Raw genomic sequence first — 16,238 nt, 5'->3', positions numbered from 1 at the left:
CCAGCACCGCCAGCTGGTTCTCGGCAGTGTTCTTGTCACAGGTACTCCCTCGTGCCAAGCCTGGTTTCAGCACCGTCAGCTGTTTCCGGGTTGTGTCAACTTCACTGAGACGCCTATGCTTGCCCCGTCGTGGGGCGGTCGAGTTAGCCAACTCCAGGGTGCCTCCAGTTTAGGAGCTTCCTATGTGGGCTGCGTGAACTGGTAGTCAAGGCTGGTTCTGTAGTGCCAGTAGGCCCAGCTCCCCCTGTAGGACTGTTGGGGTTCGGTAACTGCGGCTGCCTCGCGGCCTAGCTGTTCTCTCCTCTCCTGTGGGCCTTGGGGTCCACCACCTGGTTCCAGCACCGTCAGCTGGTTCCGGGCCGAGCCTTTGGCTTAGGTGCCTCCTCCTGGGTATCCGAGTTCCGCCAACGCCAGGCGGTCCTTGGTAGTGCTTTTAAGCGCGGGCACCTACAGCTTAGTAACCGGGTTCCAGCACCGTCAGCTGGTCCTCGGTCGTGCCATTGGCTCTTGCACACTGGGGCAACGCATCCGGGTTCCAGCACCGCCAGCTGGTTCTCGGCAGTGTTCTTGTCACAGGTACTCCCTCGTGCCAAGCCTGGTTTCAGCACCGTCAGCTGTTTCCGGGTTGTGTCAACTTCACTGAGACGCCTATGCTTGCCCCGTCGTGGGGCGGTCGAGTTAGCCAACTCCAGGGTGCCTCCAGTTTAGGAGCTTCCTATGTGGGCTGCGTGAACTGGTAGTCAAGGCTGGTTCTGTAGTGCCAGTAGGCCCAGCTCCCCCTGTAGGACTGTTGGGGTTCGGTAACTGCGGCTGCCTCGCGGCCTAGCTGTTCTCTCCTCTCCTGTGGGCCTTGGGGTCCACCACCTGGTTCCAGCACCGTCAGCTGGTTCCGGGCCGAGCCTTTGGCTTAGGTGCCTCCTCCTGGGTATCCGAGTTCCGCCAACGCCAGGCGGTCCTTGGTAGTGCTTTTAAGCGCGGGCACCTACAGCTTAGTAACCGGGTTCCAGCACCGTCAGCTGGTCCTCGGTCGTGCCATTGGCTCTTGCACACTGGGGCAACGCATCCGGGTTCCAGCACCGCCAGCTGGTTCTCGGCAGTGTTCTTGTCACAGGTACTCCCTCGTGCCAAGCCTGGTTTCAGCACCGTCAGCTGTTTCCGGGTTGTGTCAACTTCACTGAGACGCCTATGCTTGCCCCGTCGTGGGGCGGTCGAGTTAGCCAACTCCAGGGTGCCTCCAGTTTAGGAGCTTCCTATGTGGGCTGCGTGAACTGGTAGTCAAGGCTGGTTCTGTAGTGCCAGTAGGCCCAGCTCCCCCTGTAGGACTGTTGGGGTTCGGTAACTGCGGCTGCCTCGCGGCCTAGCTGTTCTCTCCTCTCCTGTGGGCCTTGGGGTCCACCACCTGGTTCCAGCACCGTCAGCTGGTTCCGGGCCGAGCCTTTGGCTTAGGTGCCTCCTCCTGGGTATCCGAGTTCCGCCAACGCCAGGCGGTCCTTGGTAGTGCTTTTAAGCGCGGGCACCTACAGCTTAGTAACCGGGTTCCAGCACCGTCAGCTGGTCCTCGGTCGTGCCATTGGCTCTTGCACACTGGGGCAACGCATCCGGGTTCCAGCACCGCCAGCTGGTTCTCGGCAGTGTTCTTGTCACAGGTACTCCCTCGTGCCAAGCCTGGTTTCAGCACCGTCAGCTGTTTCCGGGTTGTGTCAACTTCACTGAGACGCCTATGCTTGCCCCGTCGTGGGGCGGTCGAGTTAGCCAACTCCAGGGTGCCTCCAGTTTAGGAGCTTCCTATGTGGGCTGCGTGAACTGGTAGTCAAGGCTGGTTCTGTAGTGCCAGTAGGCCCAGCTCCCCCTGTAGGACTGTTGGGGTTCGGTAACTGCGGCTGCCTCGCGGCCTAGCTGTTCTCTCCTCTCCTGTGGGCCTTGGGGTCCACCACCTGGTTCCAGCACCGTCAGCTGGTTCCGGGCCGAGCCTTTGGCTTAGGTGCCTCCTCCTGGGTATCCGAGTTCCGCCAACGCCAGGCGGTCCTTGGTAGTGCTTTTAAGCGCGGGCACCTACAGCTTAGTAACCGGGTTCCAGCACCGTCAGCTGGTCCTCGGTCGTGCCATTGGCTCTTGCACACTGGGGCAACGCATCCGGGTTCCAGCACCGCCAGCTGGTTCTCGGCAGTGTTCTTGTCACAGGTACTCCCTCGTGCCAAGCCTGGTTTCAGCACCGTCAGCTGTTTCCGGGTTGTGTCAACTTCACTGAGACGCCTATGCTTGCCCCGTCGTGGGGCGGTCGAGTTAGCCAACTCCAGGGTGCCTCCAGTTTAGGAGCTTCCTATGTGGGCTGCGTGAACTGGTAGTCAAGGCTGGTTCTGTAGTGCCAGTAGGCCCAGCTCCCCCTGTAGGACTGTTGGGGTTCGGTAACTGCGGCTGCCTCGCGGCCTAGCTGTTCTCTCCTCTCCTGTGGGCCTTGGGGTCCACCACCTGGTTCCAGCACCGTCAGCTGGTTCCGGGCCGAGCCTTTGGCTTAGGTGCCTCCTCCTGGGTATCCGAGTTCCGCCAACGCCGGGCGGTCCTTGGTAGTGCTTTTAAGCGCGGGCACCTACAGCTTAGTAACCGGGTTCCAGCACCGTCAGCTGGTCCTCGGTCGTGCCATTGGCTCTTGCACACTGGGGCAACGCATCCGGGTTCCAGCACCGCCAGCTGGTTCTCGGCAGTGTTCTTGTCACAGGTACTCCCTCGTGCCAAGCCTGGTTTCAGCACCGTCAGCTGTTTCCGGGTTGTGTCAACTTCACTGAGACGCCTATGCTTGCCCCGTCGTGGGGCGGTCGAGTTAGCCAACTCCAGGGTGCCTCCAGTTTAGGAGCTTCCTATGTGGGCTGCGTGAACTGGTAGTCAAGGCTGGTTCTGTAGTGCCAGTAGGCCCAGCTCCCCCTGTAGGACTGTTGGGGTTCGGTAACTGCGGCTGCCTCGCGGCCTAGCTGTTCTCTCCTCTCCTGTGGGCCTTGGGGTCCACCACCTGGTTCCAGCACCGTCAGCTGGTTCCGGGCCGAGCCTTTGGCTTAGGTGCCTCCTCCTGGGTATCCGAGTTCCGCCAACGCCAGGCGGTCCTTGGTAGTGCTTTTAAGCGCGGGCACCTACAGCTTAGTAACCGGGTTCCAGCACCGTCAGCTGGTCCTCGGTCGTGCCATTGGCTCTTGCACACTGGGGCAACGCATCCGGGTTCCAGCACCGCCAGCTGGTTCTCGGCAGTGTTCTTGTCACAGGTACTCCCTCGTGCCAAGCCTGGTTTCAGCACCGTCAGCTGTTTCCGGGTTGTGTCAACTTCACTGAGACGCCTATGCTTGCCCCGTCGTGGGGCGGTCGAGTTAGCCAACTCCAGGGTGCCTCCAGTTTAGGAGCTTCCTATGTGGGCTGCGTGAACTGGTAGTCAAGGCTGGTTCTGTAGTGCCAGTAGGCCCAGCTCCCCCTGTAGGACTGTTGGGGTTCGGTAACTGCGGCTGCCTCGCGGCCTAGCTGTTCTCTCCTCTCCTGTGGGCCTTGGGGTCCACCACCTGGTTCCAGCACCGTCAGCTGGTTCCGGGCCGAGCCTTTGGCTTAGGTGCCTCCTCCTGGGTATCCGAGTTCCGCCAACGCCAGGCGGTCCTTGGTAGTGCTTTTAAGCGCGGGCACCTACAGCTTAGTAACCGGGTTCCAGCACCGTCAGCTGGTCCTCGGTCGTGCCATTGGCTCTTGCACACTGGGGCAACGCATCCGGGTTCCAGCACCGCCAGCTGGTTCTCGGCAGTGTTCTTGTCACAGGTACTCCCTCGTGCCAAGCCTGGTTTCAGCACCGTCAGCTGTTTCCGGGTTGTGTCAACTTCACTGAGACGCCTATGCTTGCCCCGTCGTGGGGCGGTCGAGTTAGCCAACTCCAGGGTGCCTCCAGTTTAGGAGCTTCCTATGTGGGCTGCGTGAACTGGTAGTCAAGGCTGGTTCTGTAGTGCCAGTAGGCCCAGCTCCCCCTGTAGGACTGTTGGGGTTCGGTAACTGCGGCTGCCTCGCGGCCTAGCTGTTCTCTCCTCTCCTGTGGGCCTTGGGGTCCACCACCTGGTTCCAGCACCGTCAGCTGGTTCCGGGCCGAGCCTTTGGCTTAGGTGCCTCCTCCTGGGTATCCGAGTTCCGCCAACGCCAGGCGGTCCTTGGTAGTGCTTTTAAGCGCGGGCACCTACAGCTTAGTAACCGGGTTCCAGCACCGTCAGCTGGTCCTCGGTCGTGCCATTGGCTCTTGCACACTGGGGCAACGCATCCGGGTTCCAGCACCGCCAGCTGGTTCTCGGCAGTGTTCTTGTCACAGGTACTCCCTCGTGCCAAGCCTGGTTTCAGCACCGTCAGCTGTTTCCGGGTTGTGTCAACTTCACTGAGACGCCTATGCTTGCCCCGTCGTGGGGCGGTCGAGTTAGCCAACTCCAGGGTGCCTCCAGTTTAGGAGCTTCCTATGTGGGCTGCGTGAACTGGTAGTCAAGGCTGGTTCTGTAGTGCCAGTAGGCCCAGCTCCCCCTGTAGGACTGTTGGGGTTCGGTAACTGCGGCTGCCTCGCGGCCTAGCTGTTCTCTCCTCTCCTGTGGGCCTTGGGGTCCACCACCTGGTTCCAGCACCGTCAGCTGGTTCCGGGCCGAGCCTTTGGCTTAGGTGCCTCCTCCTGGGTATCCGAGTTCCGCCAACGCCGGGCGGTCCTTGGTAGTGCTTTTAAGCGCGGGCACCTACAGCTTAGTAACCGGGTTCCAGCACCGTCAGCTGGTCCTCGGTCGTGCCATTGGCTCTTGCACACTGGGGCAACGCATCCGGGTTCCAGCACCGCCAGCTGGTTCTCGGCAGTGTTCTTGTCACAGGTACTCCCTCGTGCCAAGCCTGGTTTCAGCACCGTCAGCTGTTTCCGGGTTGTGTCAACTTCACTGAGACGCCTATGCTTGCCCCGTCGTGGGGCGGTCGAGTTAGCCAACTCCAGGGTGCCTCCAGTTTAGGAGCTTCCTATGTGGGCTGCGTGAACTGGTAGTCAAGGCTGGTTCTGTAGTGCCAGTAGGCCCAGCTCCCCCTGTAGGACTGTTGGGGTTCGGTAACTGCGGCTGCCTCGCGGCCTAGCTGTTCTCTCCTCTCCTGTGGGCCTTGGGGTCCACCACCTGGTTCCAGCACCGTCAGCTGGTTCCGGGCCGAGCCTTTGGCTTAGGTGCCTCCTCCTGGGTATCCGAGTTCCGCCAACGCCAGGCGGTCCTTGGTAGTGCTTTTAAGCGCGGGCACCTACAGCTTAGTAACCGGGTTCCAGCACCGTCAGCTGGTCCTCGGTCGTGCCATTGGCTCTTGCACACTGGGGCAACGCATCCGGGTTCCAGCACCGCCAGCTGGTTCTCGGCAGTGTTCTTGTCACAGGTACTCCCTCGTGCCAAGCCTGGTTTCAGCACCGTCAGCTGTTTCCGGGTTGTGTCAACTTCACTGAGACGCCTATGCTTGCCCCGTCGTGGGGCGGTCGAGTTAGCCAACTCCAGGGTGCCTCCAGTTTAGGAGCTTCCTATGTGGGCTGCGTGAACTGGTAGTCAAGGCTGGTTCTGTAGTGCCAGTAGGCCCAGCTCCCCCTGTAGGACTGTTGGGGTTCGGTAACTGCGGCTGCCTCGCGGCCTAGCTGTTCTCTCCTCTCCTGTGGGCCTTGGGGTCCACCACCTGGTTCCAGCACCGTCAGCTGGTTCCGGGCCGAGCCTTTGGCTTAGGTGCCTCCTCCTGGGTATCCGAGTTCCGCCAACGCCAGGCGGTCCTTGGTAGTGCTTTTAAGCGCGGGCACCTACAGCTTTGTAACTGGGTTCCAGCACCGTCAGCTGGTCCTCGGTCGTGCCATTGGCTCTTGCACACTGGGGCAACGCATCCGGGTTCCAGCACCGCCAGCTGGTTCTCGGCAGTGTTCTTGTCACAGGTACTCCCTCGTGCCAAGCCTGGTTTCAGCACCGTCAGCTGTTTCCGGGTTGTGTCAACTTCACTGAGACGCCTATGCTTGCCCCGTCGTGGGGCGGTCGAGTTAGCCAACTCCAGGGTGCCTCCAGTTTAGGAGCTTCCTATGTGGGCTGCGTGAACTGGTAGTCAAGGCTGGTTCTGTAGTGCCAGTAGGCCCAGCTCCCCCTGTAGGACTGTTGGGGTTCGGTAACTGCGGCTGCCTCGCGGCCTAGCTGTTCTCTCCTCTCCTGTGGGCCTTGGGGTCCACCACCTGGTTCCAGCACCGTCAGCTGGTTCCGGGCCGAGCCTTTGGCTTAGGTGCCTCCTCCTGGGTATCCGAGTTCCGCCAACGCCAGGCGGTCCTTGGTAGTGCTTTTAAGCGCGGGCACCTACAGCTTAGTAACCGGGTTCCAGCACCGTCAGCTGGTCCTCGGTCGTGCCATTGGCTCTTGCACACTGGGGCAACGCATCCGGGTTCCAGCACCGCCAGCTGGTTCTCGGCAGTGTTCTTGTCACAGGTACTCCCTTGTGCCAAGCCTGGTTTCAGCACCGTCAGCTGTTTCCGGGTTGTGTCAACTTCACTGAGACGCCTATGCTTGCCCCGTCGTGGGGCGGTCGAGTTAGCCAACTCCAGGGTGCCTCCAGTTTAGGAGCTTCCTATGTGGGCTGCGTGAACTGGTAGTCAAGGCTGGTTCTGTAGTGCCAGTAGGCCCAGCTCCCCCTGTAGGACTGTTGGGGTTCGGTAACTGCGGCTGCCTCGCGGCCTAGCTGTTCTCTCCTCTCCTGTGGGCCTTGGGGTCCACCACCTGGTTCCAGCACCGTCAGCTGGTTCCGGGCCGAGCCTTTGGCTTAGGTGCCTCCTCCTGGGTATCCGAGTTCCGCCAACGCCAGGCGGTCCTTGGTAGTGCTTTTAAGCGCGGGCACCTACAGCTTAGTAACCGGGTTCCAGCACCGTCAGCTGGTCCTCGGTCGTGCCATTGGCTCTTGCACACTGGGGCAACGCATCCGGGTTCCAGCACCGCCAGCTGGTTCTCGGCAGTGTTCTTGTCACAGGTACTCCCTCGTGCCAAGCCTGGTTTCAGCACCGTCAGCTGTTTCCGGGTTGTGTCAACTTCACTGAGACGCCTATGCTTGCCCCGTCGTGGGGCGGTCGAGTTAGCCAACTCCAGGGTGCCTCCAGTTTAGGAGCTTCCTATGTGGGCTGCGTGAACTGGTAGTCAAGGCTGGTTCTGTAGTGCCAGTAGGCCCAGCTCCCCCTGTAGGACTGTTGGGGTTCGGTAACTGCGGCTGCCTCGCGGCCTAGCTGTTCTCTCCTCTCCTGTGGGCCTTGGGGTCCACCACCTGGTTCCAGCACCGTCAGCTGGTTCCGGGCCGAGCCTTTGGCTTAGGTGCCTCCTCCTGGGTATCCGAGTTCCGCCAACGCCAGGCGGTCCTTGGTAGTGCTTTTAAGCGCGGGCACCTACAGCTTAGTAACCGGGTTCCAGCACCGTCAGCTGGTCCTCGGTCGTGCCATTGGCTCTTGCACACTGGGGCAACGCATCCGGGTTCCAGCACCGCCAGCTGGTTCTCGGCAGTGTTCTTGTCACAGGTACTCCCTCGTGCCAAGCCTGGTTTCAGCACCGTCAGCTGTTTCCGGGTTGTGTCAACTTCACTGAGACGCCTATGCTTGCCCCGTCGTGGGGCGGTCGAGTTAGCCAACTCCAGGGTGCCTCCAGTTTAGGAGCTTCCTATGTGGGCTGCGTGAACTGGTAGTCAAGGCTGGTTCTGTAGTGCCAGTAGGCCCAGCTCCCCCTGTAGGACTGTTGGGGTTCGGTAACTGCGGCTGCCTCGCGGCCTAGCTGTTCTCTCCTCTCCTGTGGGCCTTGGGGTCCACCACCTGGTTCCAGCACCGTCAGCTGGTTCCGGGCCGAGCCTTTGGCTTAGGTGCCTCCTCCTGGGTATCCGAGTTCCGCCAACGCCAGGCGGTCCTTGGTAGTGCTTTTAAGCGCGGGCACCTACAGCTTAGTAACCGGGTTCCAGCACCGTCAGCTGGTCCTCGGTCGTGCCATTGGCTCTTGCACACTGGGGCAACGCATCCGGGTTCCAGCACCGCCAGCTGGTTCTCGGCAGTGTTCTTGTCACAGGTACTCCCTCGTGCCAAGCCTGGTTTCAGCACCGTCAGCTGTTTCCGGGTTGTGTCAACTTCACTGAGACGCCTATGCTTGCCCCATCGTGGGGCGGTCGAGTTAGCCAACTCCAGGGTGCCTCCAGTTTAGGAGCTTCCTATGTGGGCTGCGTGAACTGGTAGTCAAGGCTGGTTCTGTAGTGCCAGTAGGCCCAGCTCCCCCTGTAGGACTGTTGGGGTTCGGTAACTGCGGCTGCCTCGCGGCCTAGCTGTTCTCTCCTCTCCTGTGGGCCTTGGGGTCCACCACCTGGTTCCAGCACCGTCAGCTGGTTCCGGGCCGAGCCTTTGGCTTAGGTGCCTCCTCCTGGGTATCCGAGTTCCGCCAACGCCAGGCGGTCCTTGGTAGTGCTTTTAAGCGCGGGCACCTACAGCTTAGTAACCGGGTTCCAGCACCGTCAGCTGGTCCTCGGTCGTGCCATTGGCTCTTGCACACTGGGGCAACGCATCCGGGTTCCAGCACCGCCAGCTGGTTCTCGGCAGTGTTCTTGTCACAGGTACTCCCTCGTGCCAAGCCTGGTTTCAGCACCGTCAGCTGTTTCCGGGTTGTGTCAACTTCACTGAGACGCCTATGCTTGCCCCGTCGTGGGGCGGTCGAGTTAGCCAACTCCAGGGTGCCTCCAGTTTAGGAGCTTCCTATGTGGGCTGCGTGAACTGGTAGTCAAGGCTGGTTCTGTAGTGCCAGTAGGCCCAGCTCCCCCTGTAGGACTGTTGGGGTTCGGTAACTGCGGCTGCCTCGCGGCCTAGCTGTTCTCTCCTCTCCTGTGGGCCTTGGGGTCCACCACCTGGTTCCAGCACCGTCAGCTGGTTCCGGGCCGAGCCTTTGGCTTAGGTGCCTCCTCCTGGGTATCCGAGTTCCGCCAACGCCAGGCGGTCCTTGGTAGTGCTTTTAAGCGCGGGCACCTACAGCTTAGTAACCGGGTTCCAGCACCGTCAGCTGGTCCTCGGTCGTGCCATTGGCTCTTGCACACTGGGGCAACGCATCCGGGTTCCAGCACCGCCAGCTGGTTCTCGGCAGTGTTCTTGTCACAGGTACTCCCTCGTGCCAAGCCTGGTTTCAGCACCGTCAGCTGTTTCCGGGTTGTGTCAACTTCACTGAGACGCCTATGCTTGCCCCGTCGTGGGGCGGTCGAGTTAGCCAACTCCAGGGTGCCTCCAGTTTAGGAGCTTCCTATGTGGGCTGCGTGAACTGGTCGTCAAGGCTGGTTCTGTAGTGCCAGTAGGCCCAGCTCCCCCTGTAGGACTGTTGGGGTTCGGTAACTGCGGCTGCCTCACGGCCTAGCTGTTCTCTCCTCTCCTGTGGGCCTTGGGGTCCACCACCTGGTTCCAGCACCGTCAGCTGGTTCCGGGCCGAGCCTTTGGCTTAGGTGCCTCCTCCTGGGTATCCGAGTTCCGCCAACGCCAGGCGGTCCTTGGTAGTGCTTTTAAGCGCGGGCACCTACAGCTTAGTAACCGGGTTCCAGCACCGTCAGCTGGTCCTCGGTCGTGCCATTGGCTCTTGCACACTGGGGCAACGCATCCGGGTTCCAGCACCGCCAGCTGGTTCTCGGCAGTGTTCTTGTCACAGGTACTCCCTCGTGCCAAGCCTGGTTTCAGCACCGTCAGCTGTTTCCGGGTTGTGTCAACTTCACTGAGACGCCTATGCTTGCCCCGTCGTGGGGCGGTCGAGTTAGCCAACTCCAGGGTGCCTCCAGTTTAGGAGCTTCCTATGTGGGCTGCGTGAACTGGTAGTCAAGGCTGGTTCTGTAGTGCCAGTAGGCCCAGCTCCCCCTGTAGGACTGTTGGGGTTCGGTAACTGCGGCTGCCTCGCGGCCTAGCTGTTCTCTCCTCTCCTGTGGGCCTTGGGGTCCACCACCTGGTTCCAGCACCGTCAGCTGGTTCCGGGCCGAGCCTTTGGCTTAGGTGCCTCCTCCTGGGTATCCGAGTTCCGCCAACGCCAGGCGGTCCTTGGTAGTGCTTTTAAGCGCGGGCACCTACAGCTTAGTAACCGGGTTCCAGCACCGTCAGCTGGTCCTCGGTCGTGCCATTGGCTCTTGCACACTGGGGCAACGCATCCGGGTTCCAGCACCGCCAGCTGGTTCTCGGCAGTGTTCTTGTCACAGGTACTCCCTCGTGCCAAGCCTGGTTTCAGCACCGTCAGCTGTTTCCGGGTTGTGTCAACTTCACTGAGACGCCTATGCTTGCCCCGTCGTGGGGCGGTCGAGTTAGCCAACTCCAGGGTGCCTCCAGTTTAGGAGCTTCCTATGTGGGCTGCGTGAACTGGTAGTCAAGGCTGGTTCTGTAGTGCCAGTAGGCCCAGCTCCCCCTGTAGGACTGTTGGGGTTCGGTAACTGCGGCTGCCTCGCGGCCTAGCTGTTCTCTCCTCTCCTGTGGGCCTTCGGGTCCACCACCTGGTTCCAGCACCGTCAGCTGGTTCTCGGCAGTGTCTTTTGCTCTTGTACCTTCTGCTCCCCATCCTGGTTCCAGTACCGTCAGCTGGTTCCGGGCAGAGCCTTTGGCTTAGGTGCCTCCTTCTGGGTATCCAAGTTCCACCAATGTCAGGTGGTCCTTGGTAGTGCTTTCAGGCACGGGTACCTCCTGCTTAGTAACCGGGTTCCAGTAACGTCAGCTGGTCCTTGGTAGTTCCATTGGCTCTTGGACATTCGGCTACCCATCCGGGTTCCAGTACCGTCAGCTGGTTCTCGGCAGTGTCTTTTGCTCTTGTACCTTCTGCTCCCCATCCTGGTTCCAGTAACGTCATCTGGTTCCGGGCAGAGCCTTTGGCTTAGGTGCCTCCTTCTGGGTATCCGAGTTCCGCCAACGTCAGGCGGTCCTTGGTAGTGCTTTTTAGCACGGGTACCTCCTGCTTAGTAACCGGGTTCCAGTAACGTCAGCTGGTCCTCGGTAGTTCCATAGGCTCTTGAACCTTCGGGTAGCCATCCGAGTTCCAGTTCCATCAGCTGGTTCTTGGCATTTTCTCAGCCTTCTTGTACCTTCTGCTACATTTCCAAGTTGAAGACCCTAACGTCGACAACCCGGAAGACCACCCCGATGACGACGACCCGGAAGACCACCCCGATGACGACGACGACGACGGCGGAGACGACGACGGCGGAGACGACGACGGCTGAGACGACGACGGCGGAGATGACGACACTGGAGACGACGACCCTGGAGACGACAATATGGAAGACCGAGAAGCAGAAGAACAAGAGGCTGCAGAACAAAGAGCAGAAGAACATTAAGCATAAGACTTAATATCAGAGCAAAAGATATTATCTAAATTATATGCAGAAGAAGACTAAGCAGTGTATGTGGGTGAGTCCGTTCCTCCTCGTGGTGCCCCTGGATAAAGCCTGATGCTGCAGGCCAAACTGAACGCGGACAAATGTAACTTTTGTGACTGGCAGAACGGAAGGTGTAATCTTCCAACTTTTATAGATAACAACTACGGGAATGCCTGTCACAAATGAGAATATGATGAAGTAGTAGAATAGGAAGAATAATAACAGTGGAATAAAAAGAATATGTAGAATAGGAAGAATAATAATAGTTGAAGAAAATGAATATGAAGAATGTAATAAAAAAAAAAAAATAGGTAGAAGATGAAGAAGAAGATGAATAAGGTGAAGAAGTTGATGTCAAAGATGCTGATGATGATGAAGATGAAAGTGTGGGAAAAGAAAAAAAAAAAAAGAAAAAAAAGAAGGGGAAGGGCGTGGAATAGTGAAACATCAATATCTGACAAAATAAAAAAAAATTACATACTCAATATCTTTTTCACTCCGAACGTCTTTAAAAAAAAAAAAAAACATGCTATTCTATTTGATTGGACTAATCCTCATTGCCTTTAATGTCTCCGCCACCTCCCCCATACATCCTACATTATTCTTAGTTGTTTTCCTTCATGTAGAATGAACCTACAAGGAAAGAAAGGGTTTATTTTAATTCCGATATTTTGGTCCCATTGACTTGCATTGGGATCGGGTATCGGTATCGGCGATATCCGATATTTTTTGAATATCGGCCGATCCAAACCGATACCGATACTTTCCGATATCGGAAGGTATCGCTCAACACTACTCGTAAGAGATTGAAGACTCTACAGACATTTCTTCGGTGAGTGTCAAAATCTGGAGAGTAGATAAGTATGTCATCCAGAAATACCACTACAGACGTGGATAACAACTCCCAAAAGATGTCTTTAACGAAGTCCTGGAAGACTGCGGGAGTATTGATGAGACTGAACAACATTACCAAATACTCATAATGACCATCCCGAGTATTGAATGCAGTCTTCCATTCGTCTCCTTCTCGTATATGTATTAAATCATAAGCCCCATGCAGATTCAACTTAATAAATATCCTATAACCCCGCAGCCTATCCAAGAGCTCAGAGATGAGTGGCAAAGGGTATTTGTTTTTTATAGTGATGGCATTCAAACCCCTGTAATCAATGCAAGGATGAAGTTCCCCACTCTTTTTCTTGACAAAGAAGAAACCAGCCCCAGCAGGAGACATGGATTTCCTAATAAACCCTCTTGCCAGATTCTCCTTGATGTACTCAGACATAGCCTCAGTCTCCGAGGAAGACAAAGGATAGACACGCCAACAAGGAGGTTCTGCCCCCGGGATGAGCTCTGTAGGACAATCATAAGGGCGATGGGGAGGAAGAGTCTTTGCGTCCTTCTTAGAGAACACATCAGCATATTGCCAGTAGTGTTTAGGAAGAGAGATTAGATCTGAAGTGACCTCAGACGACCCAACCAAAACTTGAGTCCCAAGACACTGTCACTCACTTGACCCACTCCATCCCAGTATGCTCCCAGTAGCCCAATCTATATGAGGTGAATGGCGGCACAACCAAGGTATGCCTAACAGTACCTCATCAATACCCTCCGGGATGACCAACAAGGAAGTTATCTCCTGATGTTTTGGCGAGATTATGAGTGTAATAGTTACATAGTTATTAAGGTTGAAGGAAGACTATATGTCCATCTAGTTCAACCCATAGCCTAACCTAACATGCCCTAACATGTTGATCCAGAGGAAGGCAAAAAAAACCCCATGTGGCAAAGAGTAAGCTCCACATTGGGGAAAAAAATTCCTTCCCGACTCCACATACGGCAATCAGACTAGTTCCCTGGATCAACGCCCTATCAAGGAATCTAGTGTATATACCCTGTAACATTATACTTTTCCAGAAAGGTATCCAGTCCCCTCTTAAATTTAAGTAATGAATCACTCATTACAACATCATACGGCAGAGAGTTCCATAGTCTCACTGCTCTTACAGTAAAGAATCCGCGTCTGTTATTATGCTTAAACCTTTTTTCCTCCAACCGCAGAGGATGCCCCCTTGTCCCTGTTTCAGGTCTATGATTAAAAAGATCATCAGAAAGGTCTTTGTACTGTGCCCTCATATATTTATACATTAAAATAAGATCACCCCTTAGTCTTCGCTTTTCCAAACTAAATAGCCCCAAGTGTAATAACCTATCTTGGTATTGCAGACCCCCCAGTCCTCTAATAACCTTGGTCGCTCTTCTCTGCACCCGCTCCAGTTCAGCTATGTCTTTCTTAAACATCGGAGACCAGAACTGTGCACAGTATTCTAAGTGTGGTCGAACTAGTGACTTGTATAGAGGTAAGATTATGTTCTCCTCATGAGCATCTATGCCTCTTTTAATGCATCCCATTATTTTATTTGCCTTTGCAGCCGCTGCCTGACACTGGCCACTGAATTTAAGTTTGTCATCCACCCATACACCCAGGTCTTTTTCATTGACGGTTTTGCCCAGAGTTTTAGAATTAAGCACATAATTATACATCTTATTACTTCTACCCAAGTGCATGACCTTACATTTACCCCCATTAAAGCTCATTTGCCATTTATCAGCCCAAGCTTCTAGTTTACATAAATCATCCTGTAATATAAAATTGTCCTCCTCTGTATTGATTACCCTGCAGAGTTTAGTGTCATCTGCAAATATTGAAATTCTACTCTGAATGCCCCCTACAAGGTCATTAATAAATATGTTAAAAAGTAGAGGGCCCAATACTGACCCCTGTGGTACCCCACTGCTAACCGCTACCCAGTCCGAGTGTGCTCCATTAATAACCACCCTTTGTTTCCTATCCCTGAGCCAGCTCTCAACCCACTTGCACATATTTTCCCCTATCCCCATTATTCTCATTTTATGTATCAACCTTAATGTATGAGAGGAATGGTTTGATGAGTAATTTGAGTAGATAGAGCGGACCCATTAACTATCCAAATGGTGATTGGCTTTGGGAGCATCACTAGGGGTATTGCGTGTCGTCAAGCGAAGGTGGAAGACATAAAATTGCCCTCAGCCCCAGAATCCACGCAAGCCTCAGTAACACAAGTTGTCGACCCATATGATAGAGTTACCTTGAAGGTTAATTTGGAGGACACATCTGCCTTGTCTAGTGAGCCTTCTCTGACAGCCACTAGACACTGTCGTTTTCCTGATGCCTGGGACACTTGTTAGCGTAATGACCTGCCTGCCTACAAACATAGCAGGTCGGGCATGTACGAACAGAATGGGACCTAGGGTTTGCTCAAGATACCTTCATGGCCTCCACTGGCTCGCTCATCTGAGCAGGAGACTCCAAAGGATTGGAAAAACATGGAGCAAACCGACATGGGGCTCGCTCCAATCTTCGTTGAACATACCAAAGGTTGAAGTGGGTGGACACCAATATTAAGTCCTCCAGTGTAGAGGGAATCTCCCTAGTGGCCAGAGCATCCTAACGTTGTCAGCAAGGCCCCTCCAGAAAACAGGAATCAAGAGACCTATCTCACCGCTTCAACTTGGATGCTAAAGTCTGAAATTGGATGGCAAACTGGCCCACCAAAGCAGATTCCTGGGTTAACTCCAAGAGTTGGAGCACGAATTCTTGAGTAATTCGAGGTCCTAGGAAGACCTGTTTCAGAGCGCCCAGAAAGTGAGAGGTGGTCTGAACCACCTTGTCATTACGCTCCCACAGGGGCATAGCCAAATCCAACACCCTGTCCGTCAATAGAGACTCCACAAATCCCACTTTGGTCAGCTCAGATGGGAAATGTGAAGCCAGTAGCTCCATCTGAATAGTGCAACTGGTGCACAAATCCCCTGCAAGTCTTGCTGTCCTCCGAGAACTTATTAGGAAGGGAGAAATGTGGGAAAGACAGAACAGGAGTAGCAGCAGAAACCCTGGAAGCGGCCTCTCTGGGAGCTTGTGCTGCTACTGCGGTAGGATTCACTGCTGAAGACGCCCGCTCAAGAGTAGAAAACCTGCCCTCCAGCTGCTGGATGTACCGCAGGAGACGCCATTACTAGCCAGACCCTGTCGCTAGTATACTGTTAGGGTGGGCGGATTGCGCTAAATAAAATAAATAGTAAAGCGCAATCGCAACCAAGGGTTCACTGTGCAGAGATGGAAAATTGCTGCTAGTAAATAATGAAACAGAGGCTTTGCAACTGAGCTGTGTCACTCACACACAGAAATGGAACAAATTCTCTAAGCTTAATGCCCTGACTAGGGTTGAGTTTGCTCTGAAACTCTACTGTTCTAACCACACACATATAGGTAACAGATGCTAACAGATGCTAAGCCAAGCAACTAATTACCCCCAGTGATGCTAGCTGACTGCCTACGTGTACAGTAACAAGGCTAGACACCCAACACATGGACACAGAGTGGTAGAGTATCCACTGGCAACAACCACACATAAATGATACTAGCACACCAGCATGTGCCTCTGCGAGCCTTTTATACCCTAGACTCAAGTTCAGTCGAACAGGACCTTGCCTGTTGACCAATCTGGAGCTGCCACATCACCAGAGCAGGTGATGTCTGTCCACCAATGAGAAGATGCCACCTCACGGACATGCTCAGCAAGGTGATTTCTAGACTTAGACTCCAGAGTGGCAGGTTGCTCCTGTATAACACTGGTTACAAAGGCCTTGGCTGGAGAGCCTGCAGTAACCAACCGTATATCATGAGCCTGAGCTAGACATTGGGACCGATGTCTATGCTGAGCAGCACCTGCCGCAGCTGAGCCCGAATGGGAGACCGCCAAGGCAAACAAGGCTCAGGATCTAGCCCATGCAGTGAGAATCCTGGCACCTAACACTACCTGTGTTGC

This window comes from Ranitomeya imitator, chromosome 4, assembly GCF_032444005.1.
Source record: "Ranitomeya imitator isolate aRanImi1 chromosome 4, aRanImi1.pri, whole genome shotgun sequence".
In the NCBI taxonomy this organism is placed as follows: domain Eukaryota; kingdom Metazoa; phylum Chordata; class Amphibia; order Anura; family Dendrobatidae; genus Ranitomeya; species Ranitomeya imitator.
This window is presented reverse-complemented; position numbering follows the sequence as displayed.